Here is a 20,629-nt window from a genome sequence, read left to right on the forward strand (position 1 = left end):
TGACTGATCAATGCGCAGCCATGGCTGCTGCCATCTCTCAAGTGTTTACAAAATCACGGCATCGTCTTTGCATATGGCATATCGGTGAGAACTCGAAGAAGCACATCAAGACACTTAGGAACAATAAGAATTTCATGGATCTCTTTAATTGTTTGTTGAAGTACACAGACACCGAAGCTGAGTTTGAGTTGTATTGGTCAAGGTATGTTATTGTATTTTACTCATTCACTTTTGAGTTTGAATTTTCAATACTATTTTTGTAAAATAATGACTTATTGATTTGTGAATATACAGTATAGAAACTGTGAATCTAGAGTACTAAATGTGTGAGTGTAGAACATATAGTAATATAATTACTGAACAAGTATCACTGAAATGTGTGAATGTGTACGTTTGAAACTGTGAATGTAGAGGAGTGTATTTGTGAATATAGAGTTATCAGATTGTGAATATAGTTTCTAAAATTGTGTATATTTTTTCCTTTTGTGATCTTATGATTTTCAGGATGGTGATTGACTATAAGTGTCATAAGAATCCCTGGTTAGAAAAATTGTACGATTGTAGGGAAAAATGGTGCCCGGCATTTAACAAGGATTACTTTTCTGGTGGCATTTTATCCTCACAAAGGAGTGAGACCACAAACCATTCAATTTCTAGGAAGCTAACAAAGACAGCAGGGCTTTGTGATTTCTACTCATCATTTGTGAGCGTTGTTTCTGAATGGAGGTATATACCATCATCGGTGTGCTCAAGGCATGCCCAATATGATGATGGATGATGTGAAACTTCTTTCACATGCTAGAGAGGTATATACCATTGAAATATATTATATGTTTGAGGAACAATTCTTGAAAGGTGCTGCTTGTCATCAAGATAGTGTTTTCGATGATGGCTGTCATTTGAAGTATCATATTTGGCGTCCTGATAAAGATATTATAAGGCATGAAGTTAGTTTTAAGCCTACCAATTTGGATATTTCTTGCAGTTGTAAGTTGTTTTCTGAATTAGGAATTTTGTGCTGCCATTGTTTACGCATTATGAATGTGCATTGCATTTGTTCTATTCCCGATAAATACATTCTGAAAAGGTGGACAAAGAAAGTTGCTGAAGGCAAGGCTGTTGATATGGGTTCTTTGTCTTCTAATGTTGGTGTTGCTCCTTCAATTTGGGTTGTTGAGATGACCAGGAAGTTTCAAAGACTAATTGTTTCTTGTCAAGACAACAGTGCAGCTAGACAGCGTTGTGAAGAAGCTTTTCAAAGTGCAAAGAAAAGTGTTGAAACCGAGGTTGGTTATGTTCATATTGAAGAGTCTGATGTCCCATCATCAAGTGGTATTGTACAAGATCCATCAAGCCGGAGATTGAAAGGGGAGCGTAATAAGAGGCGAAGTAGTATTATTGAAAAGAAGTCTGCTGTAGCTAGGGGGCGAAAGAGTTCTGCAAACAAGGTTGCTTCAATTACGAAGGGTGTTGTTCAATCTATTTTGTCGGGAAGTTTATCTGAGATTGCTGGGGATGGATATCTTGTACATCCAAGTTTTGGGAGTTCTGAATTAATTCATGTTAATAAGAGATGACAATATATTTTTTGTATTTGTGAACATTTAGTTATAAAATTTCTTTGGAGTTATTAATTAGTACATTTCAGTGATGCTTGTGGAGTGTTGAAATTGTGAATTTAGAGTTATTAAGTTGTGAATGTTTAGTTTTAAAACTGAAATGTAGAACAGATAGTAATATAATCACTGAAATGTGTGAATGTGTAGTTTTCAATGTGTGAATATAGTGTATAGAATATGTGAATATATGGAAACGGAAGTGTGAATATGAGCACTTTTCAGACTGTGAATATAGAGTATTGAGGCTGTGAATATAAAGACATGAACGTGTGAATGTAGAACAGATAGTAATATAATTATTGAAATTGTGATTTTGGATTTATTAAGTTGTGAATTTGGTTAACAGAGTTAAGATTATTATGGTCAATGATCAATTTTATAGTTANTTATATTACTATCTGTTATAGATTCACACATTCATGTCCATATATTCACACCTTCAATACATTATATTCACAGTTTGAAAGGTTCATATTCACACATTTCAGTGATACTTGTTCACATATTTCAACAATTACAGTAGTATATGTTCTAGATTCATGTCAGTATATTCACATATTTAAAAAGTATATTTACAAAGGACTTACGTAGGCAATTGTGCTGAAAAACACCCTCTTCGGTTGCCCGGGTGCACGCTCTTTGTCAACCATTGAGAGCCTCAATGCCCATACATCTAAGAAGATATTTTCAACTTGGCCAACACTGAGCGAGATGAAGTGATCCCTAGTGATCTCAATGTCACCAAAGTTGAAAAGTAATTCACTACAAAAGGCACAAAAAAAGAATTAAATTAAAAAAAAAATAGAAAATTTACCTAATTCACATTTAGATGGAACATACTCTTTAGGATGTTCACTAGAAACTTGTACAAATGCATAGTTCGAGAGGAGTTTATCTAGGACAGTGGCATTTTTTATTTTCATCCCATGTTGGTTCCAAAATGGAGACCGTAGGTTGAGGGGGATGTTCTTGAACTTTCGTTGAGGCCTCTTTCTAGTAATGACATCCTCAACATCCGATTCACTCTCCGCTAATGCACTGTGTTCACATAATAGAAGTATTTAGTCAACAAAAAACAGAAGCTTATGCTTACCAAATATAGAGCCATATATTCACACCTTGTTATCTCAATGTTCACAGTATGTGAGGTCTATATTCACAATTTAGAATTTTGGAGGTTTAGCCTAAAGGTGTTTAGTTTTAGGTGTCCCAATGCTTTCTTCACAACTTTAGATCCCTATGTTCACAAATTGTTAATTGTATATTCACCATCTGTTATATATATATTCACAATTTGTTAACTGATTCCCTTTGTTTTACAGATTCACAGCTTTAATGTTGTATATTCACAGTTTATATATTCCATATTCACAGTTCCTAAACACCATATTCACACATCTTAGGACTTCAGATTCACTATAAGTAGGTCACCTCTGTCACAGATTCACAGCTTTATAATTTTATATTCATATATTGCATACTAAACATTCACATTTTTTGTAGTCCACATTCATAACATTTTAGGGCTTCATTGCTAACTTTACAGCCATTCTATAGATTGACAAAAACATAGTACTAAGATCATTCTTTGTAGTCTAAGTTCTAGAGTCTGCTAAGTAAAAGTATTCCATTACCTATCAAATTCATCAGCTGGGGAATCAGCCCTTTGAAAAGGAACTCTAGTCACACCAGGGGTTGAAAATATTGCATCTTTTGTGGCTTCCCCTGCAATTCTATTCACCAGGGCATCAATCCCCGGTTCCCCCACAGCATCCTCTGTCTCTTGCTCTTTCTCCTTCTCTGCTTGCTGCTCCTTGTCCTTCTGTTGCTGTTGTGCTGGTGGTGGTGTTGGAGGCAGCCCCAAATCACTCCCTTGCTGCTGTGCTGGTTGTGGTGGTGGAGTCAGCCCTAAATCCCCCTCCTGTTGCTGTGCTGCTGCTAGTGATGGACTCAGCCCCAAATCAAAGGTCGGAGCATCTATTTGGTTCGATGGCTGTGTTGCTTGAGATAGCCCCAAGTCAAAAGGAGGGGCATTAGGGTCCATTTGCTTCCTTGTCTTTTCAAAGGCTTCGACAAGGGCATCCACAGCCGTAGTGAAGCTTTCACTACCAAAGAAGATGTCGTCCAGCTGGGAGGATGTTGGGGTTGCAGTGGCTTCTATGGTGCTGTCAACATTTAGCATGTTAGATAAGCCCGAAAATGTCTTTCTCATCACATTTACGGGTGCTCCTTGCTTTCCAATTTCAGCCATAGCCTCACCAAACTCTCCTACTGTCGAAGCCAACTTTTGTAGGATCCCTGCCACCTTATCTACGCTTGCTGATGGGATATTCAATGCAGCAACAGGAGGTTGATCATTCTGCCTGGAGGTGGCAGCAGCAATATCAGTAGGTTTTGATATTCTAGGGAGCACTGTCCCCCTTCCAAATGACCCTGCTTTGTTTTCTTCTTTAACCCTTTTTCTAGCAAGTTCAGCACTCCACCCAACAATGGTTGGGTATGTTCTATTCACTCTCATCCCCTTGAACTGTACTCGGTCAAAGTACACAAGCTGCACAAGACAGGGAGTTAGAATTGAAGGTTATTCACAGTTTGAAAAGCCCATATTCACACATTCATGTCCATATATTCACAGACTCAGTATAGTATATTCACATATTCAATACACTATTACTATCTGTTATAGATTCACACATTCATGTCTATATATTCACAACTTCAATACATTATATTCACAGTTTGAAAGGTTCATATTCACACATTTCAGTGATACTTGTTCACATATTTCAACAATTACAGTAGTATCTGTTCTAGATTCACACATTCATGTCCATATATTCACAACTTCAATACTATATATTCACAAACTGACAAGTATATATTCATAGATATCAGTAATTATATTACTATCTGTTATAGATTCACACATTCATGTCCATATATTCACACCTTCAATACATTATATTCACAAACAAATAAGTCATTATTTTATAAAAATAGTAATGAAAATTCAAAATAAAGTGAACTTACTAGGATGAATGCAACGGGTCCAGTGAAGAATTGCCTGTCATTCTTCTGAAAAGATTGAATGGAGTCGACCATAGACTTGTGTGTATAGGCACACCAATTGTAGCTCTTGATCTGGTCAAGGTCTATCAAGGATTTTAAAATCCTAAAGTTGCAACACCTATCTTGGTGGCCACACAGCATTGCCGATACTATAAATAGGACAAAGTCACGTTTAAACATATCTCCATGGTCTCCTCTTTTCAGAATCTGCTCTGGCATTGAAGTTGTGATTGGGGATTTACCATCAATTCCCCATCGCTCCCTCCATGAGGCCACAAGGTTGGCATACGCTGCACTATCACCATCTTCTGCCATATGCTCAAATCTTGTAGCCTCCTCAACCACGTTGCTCCCTTGTGGGATCCCCAATGTTCTTTGAACATCATCCTCTTCTATAAGCAGCAATTCACCCCCTTCAAGTTGGATTGCAGAGCGATAAACATCAAACTGCCTAATCAAGTACTTCATTAGAGGGCCTTCACTCTTTGTTAGTTGGAGGTGTAATATCCCTCCAAATCCGATCTCCTCCACAGCCCTTTTCTGTTCATCAGTCAGCTCTTGAACAAACTCAGCCACAATCTTCGGGCTCATTCTTGTATTCCACGTTTTGTGTTGTTTCTCTACAGTTTCATCCTCATCTGTGCATGGATTTTTTCTTGTAGTTTTTCTCTTTGCTGCTCTTTCAGCCCGACTACCCTCCCCTTGTTCGACTAATTTCCTCTTTCCTGTTTGTTTTTCAGCGGCAGATGGCCTATCATTATGCTGTTTTGTTCTTACTTCGGCTTGGATAGACGAGTCAGAACTTTCTGCTTCTGCAACTTGAGAGGAAAGTATAGCTCTTGTCTTCCTTGTCTCTTTGTTCACACGGCTAGGATTTGTTTTCTCCATTGCTGCCAATTGTACCACTGAATAGTTTAGAAATAAAAACAGAACACCACAGGGCTATAGATTCACACATTGAAAACTATATATTCACATAAGCTATACTACATATTCACAATCTAGAAACACCACAGGGTTATATGTTTATTAATTATATCAACACTGTTATGCATTCACACATTCAAAACTCTATATTCATAGTTAATATACTCTATATTCACAGTTAGAAAACAACAGATTCATACATTTCAGTGATAATTGTTCAGTAATAGGATTACTATCTCTTCTACATTCACACATTCGTAACACTAGATTCACATACCATATACTGTGTATTCACATTGTGAAAACTCTAGATTCACACATTTAAGGGGCAATATGTTTAGTACTTATATCAACACTGTTATGCATTCACACACTCAAATCACTACATTCACAGAAGCAGTACTCTATATTCACAGTTTGAACACTCCACATTCACACATTTCAAGGGCAATATGTTTTGTAATTATATTTATCAATGTTATGCATTTAGACATTCAAAACTCTATTTTCACGCTTCATATTCTCCATATTCACAGTTTGAAAACCTCACATTCACAGAGATTAAACTCTAGGTCACAAAATTATAATCTCACATTCACAAAGATTAAACTATTAACATTGTATGTTACATACAATAGAAATCTACTCCACAGAAACTCATTAAACTACTTAGAATCACAAAATATTGAATGAAACGTAAAATTTTTGAACTAAAATCCCATAATATAAAAATGTGAAGAAATACCTGTTTTCAAAATGCTTCAATGATAGGATGAAGACTGCTGTGTAGTGTTGTTGCAAAAAATTCCGGCGAACGAGTGCTATAGTGAGCGTCGGCGATGCGATTATGTCGGAAAACGGCGAAATGCTCTTTGCGGAGGAAGGGAATCGTTGTTGAAATCGTGAAGAAGCGCAGACAGTAACTTGCTTGAGAAGACTTAGTTTGCTTATATATTTAAAAAAAAAAAAATTTGATTGGCTGGGGATAACGGTGCCACTAACAGCACCGTTATACCCAGCCATTAAACGACGTCGTTTAAGGACCCAGGTGCACCTTACAAGGTGCACCTGGGTCCACGGCATAACAATTGGCTGTGTGTGGACCATAATAAAATGTACATTTTTAATGTACTAAATGTACATTATTTTTGTACTAAATGTACATTATTTTTATACTATAAAAATAATGTACATTCAGTACTATAAAAATAATGTACATTTAGTACACAAATAATGTATATTCCCTGAATAGAATGCACATTATTTTTATATTGAATGTACATTATTTGATAGTGTGGTCCACACAGCTGTATGGACTATGGTCCACACAATAATGATTGTAGCTCAATAGTGAGACTACCTCTTATTCTCATTAGTTGGAATTTTTTCTTAAAAGAAATTTGAGAGAAAATATTTACTACCCCTACATTTATCACTCACAAATTTACCATTGGCTTCTTATTTCCTAATGTGGCAAGTTTTGATTAGTTTAATTTTTTTCCCTTTTTATTTTATATTTTAACCAATTAGAACTTGTCACATCAGGGATTGACAAGTTTATGAGTGGTAAATGTAGGGGCACTAAAGCATCCTTATCAGTGGGGTTTTTTCGTGGTTATTGAGGAGTTTTTGTAAGTGTAATTAGGAAAGAGAAAATGAGATGGAAGAAAAAAATAAATAAAACAAAAATACACTGTTAGGCGCGCCTGACGCGCGTTAGGCGCAACAAGCATAATGCTCCTTTGGTACACAGTTATTGTACCAATATTTGGTTATTGCAGGAGGTTCTTTTTTTTTTTTTTTTTTTTTNTTTTTTTTTTTTTTTTTTTTTCTCTTTCCTACCAATTCCCTCCTCCAAGTAGGATAGTATCGTACCAATATCTTCACATAATTCACTGATAAGGGAGCCCTAAGTATGGTCTAAATTTTGAAATGATGACTTCATAAACTTGAGATGATGTAATAGCTGGCACAAGTAGTTTAGTTGGTAGATTGTGGATAAAGAATTAAAGATTTAAGATTGAGAAATAGTAACTGTGAGTTTCTTGTAAGCACTAAATACTAGCCCTCTTACTTAAGACACTGTGATTTGAAAACCTTTTTGGAGTGAAAAATTTCGCTTTTTCTGTAGTCAAGAAAAGAAAGGTAGAAAATTATAAAGAGTGAATCGATGAATAATTAAGAAGAGCTTTAATTGCCAAAGGCCTTGTGGTCAAGCGGCACCCGGTGTAAAGAAGAGCTTTAATTGTGCGAAATATACCCTAATTAAGAATCAAAATAATTATATTTCATAAAAAAAAATATGACGAAATAGTTGTTTGCTCTTTCTTCTTTCTCATAATTTTCACATAGAGTTAATTAATTTATCATCGAGAAAATTAATAACTAATCGAAAAATTAAAGGAAAAAGTGTCAAATAGGCCACTGAACGTATCGCTTTTGTGCAATTGGACCATTGAACTTAAAAAGTGTGCAATTCAACCATTAAACAAGCAAAATTTGTGCAATTTGACCATTTTTACAAAAAGTTTTTGGTAAAATCCAATTAAATTACTACTATATATATATTAAGAGTGGCATTTTCTTCTACCATACTAGTTGGGAGTCAATATTGAAATGTTTTTAACTCAAATTGAATTAAATTTTTTTGTAAAAATGGTTCAATTGCACAAATTTTGCTTGTTTGATAGTTGAATTGCACACTTTTTAAGTCCAATGGCTCAATTGCACAAAAGCGACAAGTTCAGTGACCTATTCGACACTTTTTCCAAAATTAAATAACTAAAAAATTTGAAACTAGAAAATCGATAACTAAACTTTTTGGACGATTTAGCTATCGGTGACCAATTTTTCAATCGATTTGATTTTTTTTTCTCACCCCTAATACAAATAGAATAATAATTCGCTTTTTTTTTTCTTCTTCGGTGGCAAGGAACTGAATACATATAATGAGAAGTTTCTGAATCTTCATGTAGTTATGACGCATGCAAATACGTCATCATGAAAAACATTATCTCTTAAAAATGATTTGTCCAGTTTGCATATGTCGTATGCTCTTAGAAAAAAATATACATATTATTAGTATTGTATCTTATCACCAAAAAAAAAGAAACAATGTTTTTATTTTTTTTTTAAATTATTAAACTTCTCTATTTTCGTTTCGTTTCTTTTCTTTTGTTTTTATTTTTTTTTAAAAAAAAACCTTATTCCCTTTCTTTTTAAAAGCCTTATTAATTAGTGTTAATTGCAATTTTGTTTTTTAAAATAAGGATTACCAAATTAATCTGTTAATTAAAAAATAAAGATAAGTCAATGTCACTTCTAATTATGTATCAATGTGTATTTTTGACTCCTGTTACATTAGTCTTTAGTTTCGCTTTAAATTCTGTATATGTTTTAGTTGTCACTAAATGTGATATTGACAGAACTATATATATAATTAGGGGATACATTAGTTACATATAAATATATAATATAAATAAATAAATATATTGACGTGATTGACTTTGAGATAATGGAAGTGTCCAATTTCCAGTTCCCAACTATATTACTATACTATATGGTTTCAAAAAAAAAAAAAAAAAAAAAACTATATCTTATCTTACTATACTATATATATATCTACTATACTAATAAGAGCCAAAGAGAGTTAGGCCTAAAATGGGTAGAAAAAATGGCGGTCAAATTATTTAATCAAATGAATGGTTCAAATGAATTATTTAATCAAATAGATGGTTAAGATAATTCAGATTAATATTATTAATAGAGATTACCTAATTTAACCTTACTTTTATGATTATCCGTTAAGTTTTCAGTTAAATATTCTCTTCTCTGTTAATATTCCGTTAACTTTTAACTTACCCATTAATTTATATAACAAAGGTCTTAGGTTCGAACCTCATCTCAATCAAATTTGACATAATTAAGTTTCTCACTCTATTTTACTCTTATTAAATTAAATAAATTAGTAGCTACAACAAAAAATGATACATATGTATTTCTTTAATTTAGAATTATGTGTCTACAATACCTTTATTTGAAAAATTATTCATTATCAAAAAATTAAATTAAATAAGAGAAATAATTTCATTACTTATATTGTCTTTATTTTCTCTCATGCAAAGATTCTTTACATTCAAATTTATCAATTGATATTCATTACATTGTCCATTATCTTATTTTTACAATATCTTGTAATTAAATATCAAAGTTATAGTACAAAATAATGTTATATATTTATTTACCAAGTATTTTATTAATCCTATGAAAAAAAAATTTAAAATAATTTGAAGCTAATTATATTAACTACTTGGGGATTGGTTGACAAAGAGAGTACTCAAATAACCCAACAAATTGCAGCGGAATCACTCTATTTTACTCTTATTGAATTAAATAAATTAGTAGTTACACCAAAAAATGATACATATGTATTTCTTTAATACCATAAAAAAATAAAAAAGAATAGTTTAAAACCAGTCATATTAACTACTTGGGGGATTTGTTGACAATGAAATTACTCAAATAACCATTACCCAACAAATTGAAGCGAGAAACTATCTTTTAATATCTTTGGAATACATAATATTTTAAATTTTTAAATTTTTATTAATTTATTTAATCTTATGAAAACAGGATAATGTGTGAAAAAGGTGCTTTCTTTGCCTAATTATTGTCCATATCTTTGAACTTGATGTTGTTGATACATGCTTATTAGATTGTGTTGAACACTTAGCTTGATTTCTCAATGTAGTTGTAATTTCCTATAATGTGTTTGACCATAGTTTTGGGAGTGATTGATTAAAGTACTTGGGTTCTCATGGTTGTTCTAAGTGACTTGTTTTATATTCAATTTTGTGATTGTTATGCTTCTTTGTTTTTGCTTGTTTAGTTTTCATTTAGTCATTTAGATTGTCATTTTTGTTTTACACTTTTAGTTTTTTTTTCTTTTTTTTTTTTAAAAAAATTTTGTCTAACTCTTATTTACTTTTGTTTTCATGCTTGTTGATTTTGATTTGAATTGCCCTTACTAACCATGATGAAAAGTCTTGTGAGTGTTGATTGTTGTGAAAAATTGATAGGGATTGATGTGAGTAGTTGGGCCAAAGATTGTTGATTGGCAAAAAAGGGAGGGGAAGGGGGGAGGGGGGGGGGAATTGCACATCCATACTTTCCCCCTACTCTTGATTTCTTGTTGTGCCCATTGGTTTGTTTTAAAGTGTGGAAACCACACCCTATTTGCACTTCTAAAGTGTGGAAATGGCATGATTTTATCATTTGTTTCGCACCATTCACATGCATGCTTGCTAGTCATATTCGTTCCACCCTATATTTCCACCACACCCCACCCCACACCATACTTCTAAAGTGTGGAAAGGGGAACCATGTTTTCAACCACCCACTCATGTTTCCACCCCCGCTTGCATGTGAGTGAACACTGAGGACGGTGCTCGATCTAAAGTGTGGAAAGCGTGCACTTCCTGCTTTCTTGCTATCCATTGTGGTGCACATTTGTGTTTTTGATTGATCCAATTCTTAAATGTTGACATGATGAGATTGTGTGCTAGTTTTAAGTGTGTGATATTGTCTATTTTATGTCCCAAATGTGCTCAAATGGTGTGTGACATGTTTAACTCGTGGGATGTTTTTGGAGATTATCTCTTTACACTTGTGAGATTGCATAGAGCCCAAGTAGATTTACATTTGTTGTGTGCTTGAATGGATTCATATTCTTTGATTTTCTTGGGCCTCGGTATCTTGGATTCTTCGAAGTAAGAGTGTGGGCAAGTGGGGGTCGTGAAAAGATAATTTGGCAAGACCCGGAATTAAAACTAATTTTTGGTGTGACATGGGGCAAAATGTGAGATTTTCTTGTGTGATTCCCTACTCCCCAATGAAAAAAGCAAGAGGGGTTAAAAAAGAAAAAGTCAAAATAAAAAGAAAAAAAACATGATGTTATCCTTGCTTGAGGGGAAAAATAAGAGGTGAGCTATCTTGGAGGACTTGAGCAACCATTGCACGGACTTCGAAAAAGCTTAGGGCTCTACGTGAAGGTGGTTAACTCATTGGTGTGTTCTTGATGTGATAAGAAGAAAGAGGTAAGTCACGCTAAGCCAAAATGCGTGGAGTGGTCCATGTCATACTTTCACTTACATTTGTGTTAGGTCTTTTGGGCCAATTTTGAGGCGAGCGTATGCACATCATTCCCACTAGTTGGCTCGGCTTAGCAGGCCTTTGAGAAGAAAATAATTGAATCATCCCATTTGCTTGCTTGGTTTTTCTTTGTGTGTGAGATGTGTCCCTTTCTTGTGAGTTGTTCTTGATTTTGTGGGTTTTTGTCTTCCTAAACATCCCTTGATTTGAGCTTGTTCATTGTCACACATTGTTTGCCATGTTTGTTAGATAAAATGGAAGATATCACCCCCTTAACTCTTGTGTATGATTTTGTCGTGGTGACATTTGAGTTTGTGAGCTTCTTGAAGACATCTTTGGCCTTCGTGGTGCTTGATTAAATTGATGACTTACTTGGGGACAAGCAAGGCTAAAGTGTGGAAACTTGTGATGAGTGCCAAATATGTCTTATTTCATAGGGTGTTTGAGTGGTCTTTATTGCATTGATTGAGTCATTTTGGGGTGAATTGTGTGCTTAATTACTATATTTTCATATGAGCACTATCAGTGGAACACTTGTAAGGCATTTGAGTGGTTTGAAGGTAATTGGAAGCAAAAAAAGAAGGGTAAATGAAGAAGAACATGGAAGTTGTGCCGTGTACGAGTACAGGTAAGCTCGTAGACGAGCTCGTACATCAAGAGGTTGAATGGCGCGGACTGGATCATGATCATGGGAGTAGTCGAGTAGAATATGAGTGTGGCGGCTCGTACATGGCCTCGTACGTGCGACTGTTCACAGAGTTTAAATTGTTGTTTGGCAGGATTTAGATGGGAGAGCTTAGAGATAGCTTAGAGATACCTAGACACACCTAGCTACATTTATGTTCTTCAATTCTTATAGAGAAATAGTCTTAGGGCTTGGTATATTGTAGATCTTGAAGGATTTTCTCTCCAATTTGTAGATTGATCTCACATTGTGGATTCAAGCTTCGTAACATTTTATCTTTTGTCTTTTAATTTCTAATTTCCATCTTCTATATTGCTAGCTTGATTTCAATTGCAATTGTGGTTTCATTCTAAGATCATGTGTGGCTAAATATTCTAGGAATTGGAATGGATTACCTTGAGATTATGCATTTTAGATTTGAATTGATGAGATATTGTGTGAAGTTTGACCTAGAAGCTTTTGTTGTGAATGAGTTATGTTTAATTCTTGCTTCATTGATGATCACAATGAGTGAGGATTGTGAGAAAGTGGAATTAGCAAGAGATTGTGATTCCACGTAGTCTTACTTGTTTGCAATTCTCATTCTTAATCCGAGAGGGCAAGACCCGGAAGGTGTCGTAGGCTAGTGTTTGATAAAATGTCTTAGACTCCAAATGGCCTAAGAGTCAGTGGTCCAATTTGGGGTTATCTTTAATTAGTTTATTAAAAAAAACAACATATTTGCCTCCATTGCTCACAATATTTAAATATGGATCCAAAAATTAAAATAGTAGTATAACGCCTGAAGCATGCTAACTGTTTTGATATAAAAAATAGCAATTAAGGCATATAATTCAAACTCACTAAAGAAATATATATATGATAGAAGATGTCATGAAAAGCGAGTTGAGAAAGATAAAATGGGTTTTACGCAAAGACCCAATATTGGTCATAATAAAATGATATCCTTTGATGGGATTATGTTGCGCTATTTAATAAAACTAGCAGTAAATAATATAATTAAGATATGTAGCTAATAAACTTGGTTACCGCATATTTATATGGGTAACTGGTTACTTAAACTTGTTTTAAAAATCTCTGATGGATTCTCTCAAAATATGATGAATGAAAATCATAACATAAGAAGTGTAGAATCACTAGCTATGATCCTTCTTATAACTTAATATAGTCAATAAATTGATTAAGTGTTTTCTTCCCGAAGAAGAAAGTGTTGAAAATGAAAATGCATTATTGTAATTTGTGTATTAGAACATGCATGAAACATGCCTAGAAGTCTATGTATGATTGGAAAACTCAAGTATTGTTTCCTAGAAGGATTCCTATAAATCAATAAGCCTACCTAAATGTATCCTGAATATCTTGTATATCCTTCGCTCTTTCAATATATTAATTACCGTCCAATATCTTGAAGTAGATAAGGACTTATTTAAACCTAAAAGGATAATTTAGGACTAGGAGTCCACTACTTCAAAGCGTCATTTTAAACACCTTGTTGGGATTGAAAATTCCTCAATCGCATCAAGCCTTGTTTGTGATGAATTGACTAGCAATATTTGATGATTCTCCTAGGAAGAGAAAAAGAAATGACGTTGATTATATCCATTAATATCCTTAAGGTATAAAATACGTTGTGTATTTTTATAACTTTTTAGTAAGATTTTAATATTGGCATTCTGTTTGATCCTTATGATGGCATGCCTTAGATTAGCTATGTATTTTTCTCTATTATAGTATTAACATTTCATAAGTGTTTATATATTGAATATATTATGGTTATTACCTCTAAACCATACAAAGTTTAGAGAATGCTATTAACCAATTTAACGTTTAAACTTTTTTATAAGACTAATGATAATACATGATTTAGTAAGTATTTACTAGATGTGTTGGTTACATGTGTTTTGTCCAGATTTGTTGCATCCCATTATTACCTTGTTATCACTTTAGTACTTATAATACTTTTTGTTTTATGAACACCAATAAGAAGTAAGATGAGAATCGCAACAGTAAGTCTATTGGCAGATATCGTCATTATTACTTCTTGTGCTGATTCAATAGACAAGAGTTATCCTACTTGGTACAATTTAAAACATAGATAATTGTACCAAAGTTCCTTTACTCACATAGACTCCAGAAGAGTGGTGAAATATTTGTTTAAGAAGATTATTATCTTTAGGGGGAGCAACAATATTATGAAATACAAATTGACTCAGTCCATAAGAAAGGTTATAAACACTACTCAAGAAAATCTTGAAGATTGAACCCTGAAGGTTCACGATTGTACTCTTTTTCTCCTTTACTAAGTTTTTCACACGTGGTTTTTTCTTAGTAAGGTTTTTAATGAGGAAACCAATACAAATATATGATTTTACAAATATCATGTACTCTTTTCCTCAGTTAAGTTTTTTTTTCCACGTAGTTTTTCAAGTGAGGTTTTTAACAGGGCATGAATATATTTAAATATGAGTGAATTCTTTTTTTTGTCCTAGAATTATAGTGGGGCTTGGACAATTTTTAGTCTTGCATAAAAAATTTGGCCACATTTTAGACACCTTTATTGTGACGAGGACAATTTTGGTCTTCTGTTTGTATTTTCATTAGAAAGTCGTCTGAGAGGGGAGTAATTGAGTCAATTCATCCTATCTCTTTCTTTATATTACATATATGCGTTTTTTGTTCTTGATTTCAAATTCACGAAGCAAATTTCTTCTCTCTTGTTTTGTTCTCTCATTAAGAATTCACCGGATAGTCAAAGGAGCAATTGTTCGAAGAAATTGGAAAGCAGTTAAATGCAAGGATCTAAAGGAGGAAGCTATAACTCTTCTAGTTCTTCGACTACAAGGATGTGAATGTGGTTAACAAATGGTTTTGAGAACATCTTGGACAAATGAGAACCTTGACAAGAGGTACTGGGAATGTTTAGGATGCAAGGTTAGTTCCAATTTTTTTAAAATTTTTGTAGTGATTATTTCTAAATAATTTTCTTGTGATGATTCATGCTTAATTTGGATTTGTGGATTTAAATTGGGTTTACTGGGAATTCATTCACCTTTTATTTTTTTAATTTTGCAATTTTCTTAGGATAGATTCGTGGCTTGGTACGATCCTTCAATGTGCCCCAGGTAAAAGAGGATTATACTGGGCCTAATGAAGATAATTAACAAAAATAAAGGAGAAATGGCAAATTTAAAATCCAAGTTGAGAAGATGGGAAGATAGTGCAGTGAAGGATAATTGTAGGAGTAGAAAATGTAGATTCATGGTGATGCTTGTTGTAGTTGCCCTTATTGAACTGTTAATAGGTTATTTTACAATTGTCTTACCCACAAAACCTGCAAGCTTCATGTTCTCATGAAGATACCTAACACAGAATCTATGTGTGGCATATGGTAGCACATCCTCAAATGCAGGCAGGAGACCTTTTTGTTTGTCTGTAATAGATTATACAAGTTAGAAAACACTGTGAAATCACAAATTTTCAATATAAAGAAGTTAGACAAGTTAGTTAATTGAGATAAAGGTCAATTGTTGTTTTGTTTCTCTTGTGATTTCTAGGTCCTTCCTAAGCAATTCTATGAACCAACTCCATGAATCTTTTGTTTCTCCTTCTACAATAGCATAAGCCAAAGGGAATATACTATCACTCCCATCAATCCCCATAGTAGTTAACAAGTGTCCTCCAAACTTGTTTTTTAAATGGCAACCATCTGCTCCAATTATTTTCCTACAAAATCTGTAGACCTCCTTGTAAAGCATCCCAACATTTGTACATCCTAAGAAATCTAGGTTTTCCTTCATACATCAAATAAGTTAGCTTCACAATGCATGTGCCCTTGGGTTAGCTTAGTAGCTCCATATCTTGTTGAAAAATTCAATAGCATTTCCTTCAATACATCAAAAGGTTTTCCTATAGGCTTGCTTCTTACTCATCTTCATTCCATCATTAGTGTTCACCTTCTCTATAAACTCTGCACTTGTCCAAGTCATGTGGCCTCCAATATCTTTCATCTATCTCTTGGCAAGTATGTGATACCCCGAATTTAAATCATGCCTTAAACCCCGGTAATTCTTCCTACCGTGGGGTTAATTTTATTAATTGGGCCCGGTTTCTTTAAATAAGAATATATTTCCTATTCTAGTTCTTCCAATTGTTAAGAAAGCCCAATTCCCTAATTTAATTTTGTAAGGGATACCACTTGGGTCTTTTTCATCCCTTATAATAAATTGAATATTTAATTCACCCAATCTTTGAAGAATCAAGCCTTATACTAATTGAATTAATTCTAGATTTGGATATAGCCCATCCCTTATGTGAGAGCCCATATTACATTTAATCACCCTAGTATTACATACATAGTGTATGTATAGATTTTTGAAGATCCATATAAAAACTCTCTAATAATAATTCCCCTAGTCTTCTTCTTTCTCCTACAAGAGATTCACACCATTTCTTCATCCCTAAAACCCTATCCACACCATCTTTCATCCTAACAAGGTTTCAAGCAAGATTACTCTTTTAGGATTTATTGTTCTTGGGTAAGTGCTAGTCCCTATTTAGATTAAATATATATATGTATAAAAGTATACCAGAAGATGATTTCCATAGAATAAGTTTTTTTTTTTAATTACATATTGTTAGAAATAATTATTTCCTAACATTGATTTATATAATAAAGGTTGTAATTTCGTAAGGACTCACATTGATGATTAGTGATGTATAAAGACGGAATTACTGGGTGAAATTCCCTCCTTCTCATTCGGTTAAAATTTAAGTTTATAAGGGTTAAAAGATGTATAATGGAAAAAGGATATGGGTTCTCCTAAAAGGAGGTTTCACATTCCTAAAGGGATTTCTATTCCTGAAAGGAGGTTTCCCATTCCTCTTGAAAGAGGGTTTCTCATCACATCTATAAATACTCAGGAAAACTCTAGGGATCATATGGTTTTCTGACCATAAGGTTTTTGAGGAAAATAATTTGACCGCCATTTTTTCTACCCATTTTAGGCTTAACACTCTTTGGCTCTTATTAGTATATATATACTACTTTTATACGCGCATTGTGCGAATGGGTTAATGCCCAATGTTTATATTTAAATAAATATTTGAAAGTATATCAATGCAAGATTATATAGGAGAAGTTTATACATGGGTAATTGAATGTCGAATTTTTTTATTTAAATATCTAACTCAAAGTATATGAATCCAAGATATTATAGAAAATTCATTATAATTATTACTAAAATAAATGTTTGCAACCTTGTAAAATTGATAGTCTAAATATTTGGTCTAAAAGTGATAGTCTAAATAAATACTACTTTTAATTTGAATTTTTCTAAGTGTTCTTAATTCTCTTTTGAGTAACATTGTCATTATCTTCATCTTTACTATTTGTTCTCTTCCTTTTTGTTGGTAGTGTGTTATTTGCAATTCGGTTATTGTTGGTAGCATAGATGACAACGTCATGCAATGAGATTATGATATAGGAGCTATGGACTTTCCTTTAGGTGTTCTGCTTGGGGTTCATTTGGTTCAACCATTATTGTTGAATGAGTTATTGTGGATAAAGAAATCCCTAGTTTAAGAAAAAAATTAAATAAATTAATAAAAATTTGAAAATTTAAAATATTATGTATTCCAAAGATATTAAAATGTAGTTTCTCGCTTCAATTTGCTAGGTAATGGGTTATTTGAGTACTTTCATTGTCAACAAATCCCCCAAGTAGTTAATATGATTGGTTTCAAACTATTCTTTTTTATTTTTTTCATGGTATTAAAGAAATACATATGTATAATTTTTTGGTGTAACTACTAATTTATTTAATTAAATAAGAGTAAAATAGAGTGATTCCGCTTCAATTTGTTGGGTTATTTGAATACTCTCTTTGTCAACCAATCCCCAAGTAGTTAATATAATTAGCTTCAAATTATTTAAAAATTTTTTTCATAGTATTAATAAAATACTTGGTAAATAAATATGTAACATTATTTTGTACTATAACTTTGATATTTAATTACAAGATATTGTAAAAATAAGATAATGAACAATGTAATGAATATCAATTGATAAATTCGAATGTAAAGAATCTTTGCATGAGAGAAAATAAAGACAATATAACTAATGAAATTATTTCTCTTATTTAATTTAATTTTTTGATAATGAATAATTTTTTCAAATAAAGGTATTGTAGACACATAATTCTAAATTAAAGAAATACATATGTATCAGTTTTTTGTTGTAGCTACTAATTTATTTAATTTAATAAGAGTAAAATAGAGTGAGAAACTTAATTATGTCAAATTTGATTGAGATGAGGTTCGAACCTAAGACCTTTGTTATAGAAATTAATGGGTAAGTTAAAAGTTAACGGAATATTAACGGAGAAGAGAATATTTAACGGAAAACTTAACAGATAATCATAAAAGTAAGGTTAAATTAGGTAATCTCTATTAATAGTATTAATCTGAATTATCTTAATCATCTATTTGATTAAATAATTCATCTGAATGAACCATTCATTTGATTAAATAATTTGACCGCCATTTTTTCTACCCATTTTAGGTCTAACTCTCTTTGGCTCTTATTAGTATAGTAGATATATACTACTTTTATACGCGCATTGCGCGAATGGGTTAATGCCCAATGTTTATATTTAAATAAATATTTGAAAGTATATCAATGCAAGATTATATAGGAGAAGTTTGTACATGGGTAATTGAATGTCAAATTTTTTTATTTAAATATCTAACTCAAAGTATATTAATCCAAGATAATATAGAAAATTCATTATAATTATTACTAAAATAAATGTTTGCAACCTTGTAAAATCGATAGTCTAAATATTTGGTCTAAAAATGATAGTCTAAATAAATACTACTTTTAATTTGAATTTTTCTAAGTGTTCTTAATTCTATTTTGAGTTTAATTGATTCCTTATAGCCTCACTATTAGTATATTATTATTGAGTTATTATTATTATAATTATTGTTATTATTATTCTTATTATTACTAGTATTTTCACCCGTGCGATGCACAGAATGGATTTGTTATACTATATTAAGAATATTTGGATTGATATATAATTATATAAATTATAACATCAAATATTATATAGTGCAATTGAAGATATGTTTTGGATCGATTATGTTTTATATAGTGCAATTGAAGATATGTTTTGGATCGATTATGTTTTATATAGTGCAATTGAAGATATGTTTTGGATCGATTATGTTTTCTGATGTTATCCTTAAGATATGTTTTGGATCGATTATGTTTTCTGATGTTATCCTTATTTGAATTCCAACAAATAATTACTTAATCAATAGCTAATGTGTAAATGTACGCATGCAGTGCTGAAACTTTAGAGATTTTATGTTTAGGATTTTTATAAATTGGGCAAATATGCTCGTTCTCTAGTAACTCAGTTATAGGAATCAATTGCTATTCTAATTCATATGTATGGAATATATATTTTTATGTAGATATATAGCAATTTTCCATCTTAAAAAAACATAATATCACCGGTTGTATTTACACATTATTGAAAACTTCTTTGTAGACAACATCGGTAGTAGCAACACAATCTTGTTCATCCTCGTCTAGAACTAATTAACACTTTCAAGCTATCAGGATGGGTGACTCGGGAGAAAGCCATGTAGAATTGACCGTGATTAAAAATAGTTTTTTTTTAGCAATAATCCAACGTGAGTTAGTGTTCGGCCTTGACTTTTGTTGATAGTCATGGCATATGCAAGCATCAATGGGAATTATTTATGCTAGAACTTGAAGGACAATCTCGTATCAGAAAGAGTGAGAGACATTCGAGGGATAAGAACTTTGGTTCCTTCATGTGTCCCATTAACTATTCTTGCTTCAACAATGTGATCTGCCAATCTTGTGATGATGAGTCACATACCGTTATAAAGACCAAGAGAATGGTCTATCTTCCGCAATAACATAACAGGTGCACCGACCTTTAATTAATGTCAATGAATGATTAAGAAAATCATACAAATCTCAAACTATTTAAGAATTTAGGAGTGTGTACTTCTAATAGATTTTCACTGTCTGGTTCTGCCTTACACAAAGAGTCACAGCTTAAATATGTTCGTCCTTTTGCAATATTCATTTCACACATGTACTGATTAGTTTGATCAACGACATCTAAAGTCGGCGAGCGGA

This window comes from Ipomoea triloba, chromosome 13 (assembly GCF_003576645.1).
Source record: "Ipomoea triloba cultivar NCNSP0323 chromosome 13, ASM357664v1".
Lineage (NCBI taxonomy): Eukaryota > Viridiplantae > Streptophyta > Magnoliopsida > Solanales > Convolvulaceae > Ipomoea > Ipomoea triloba.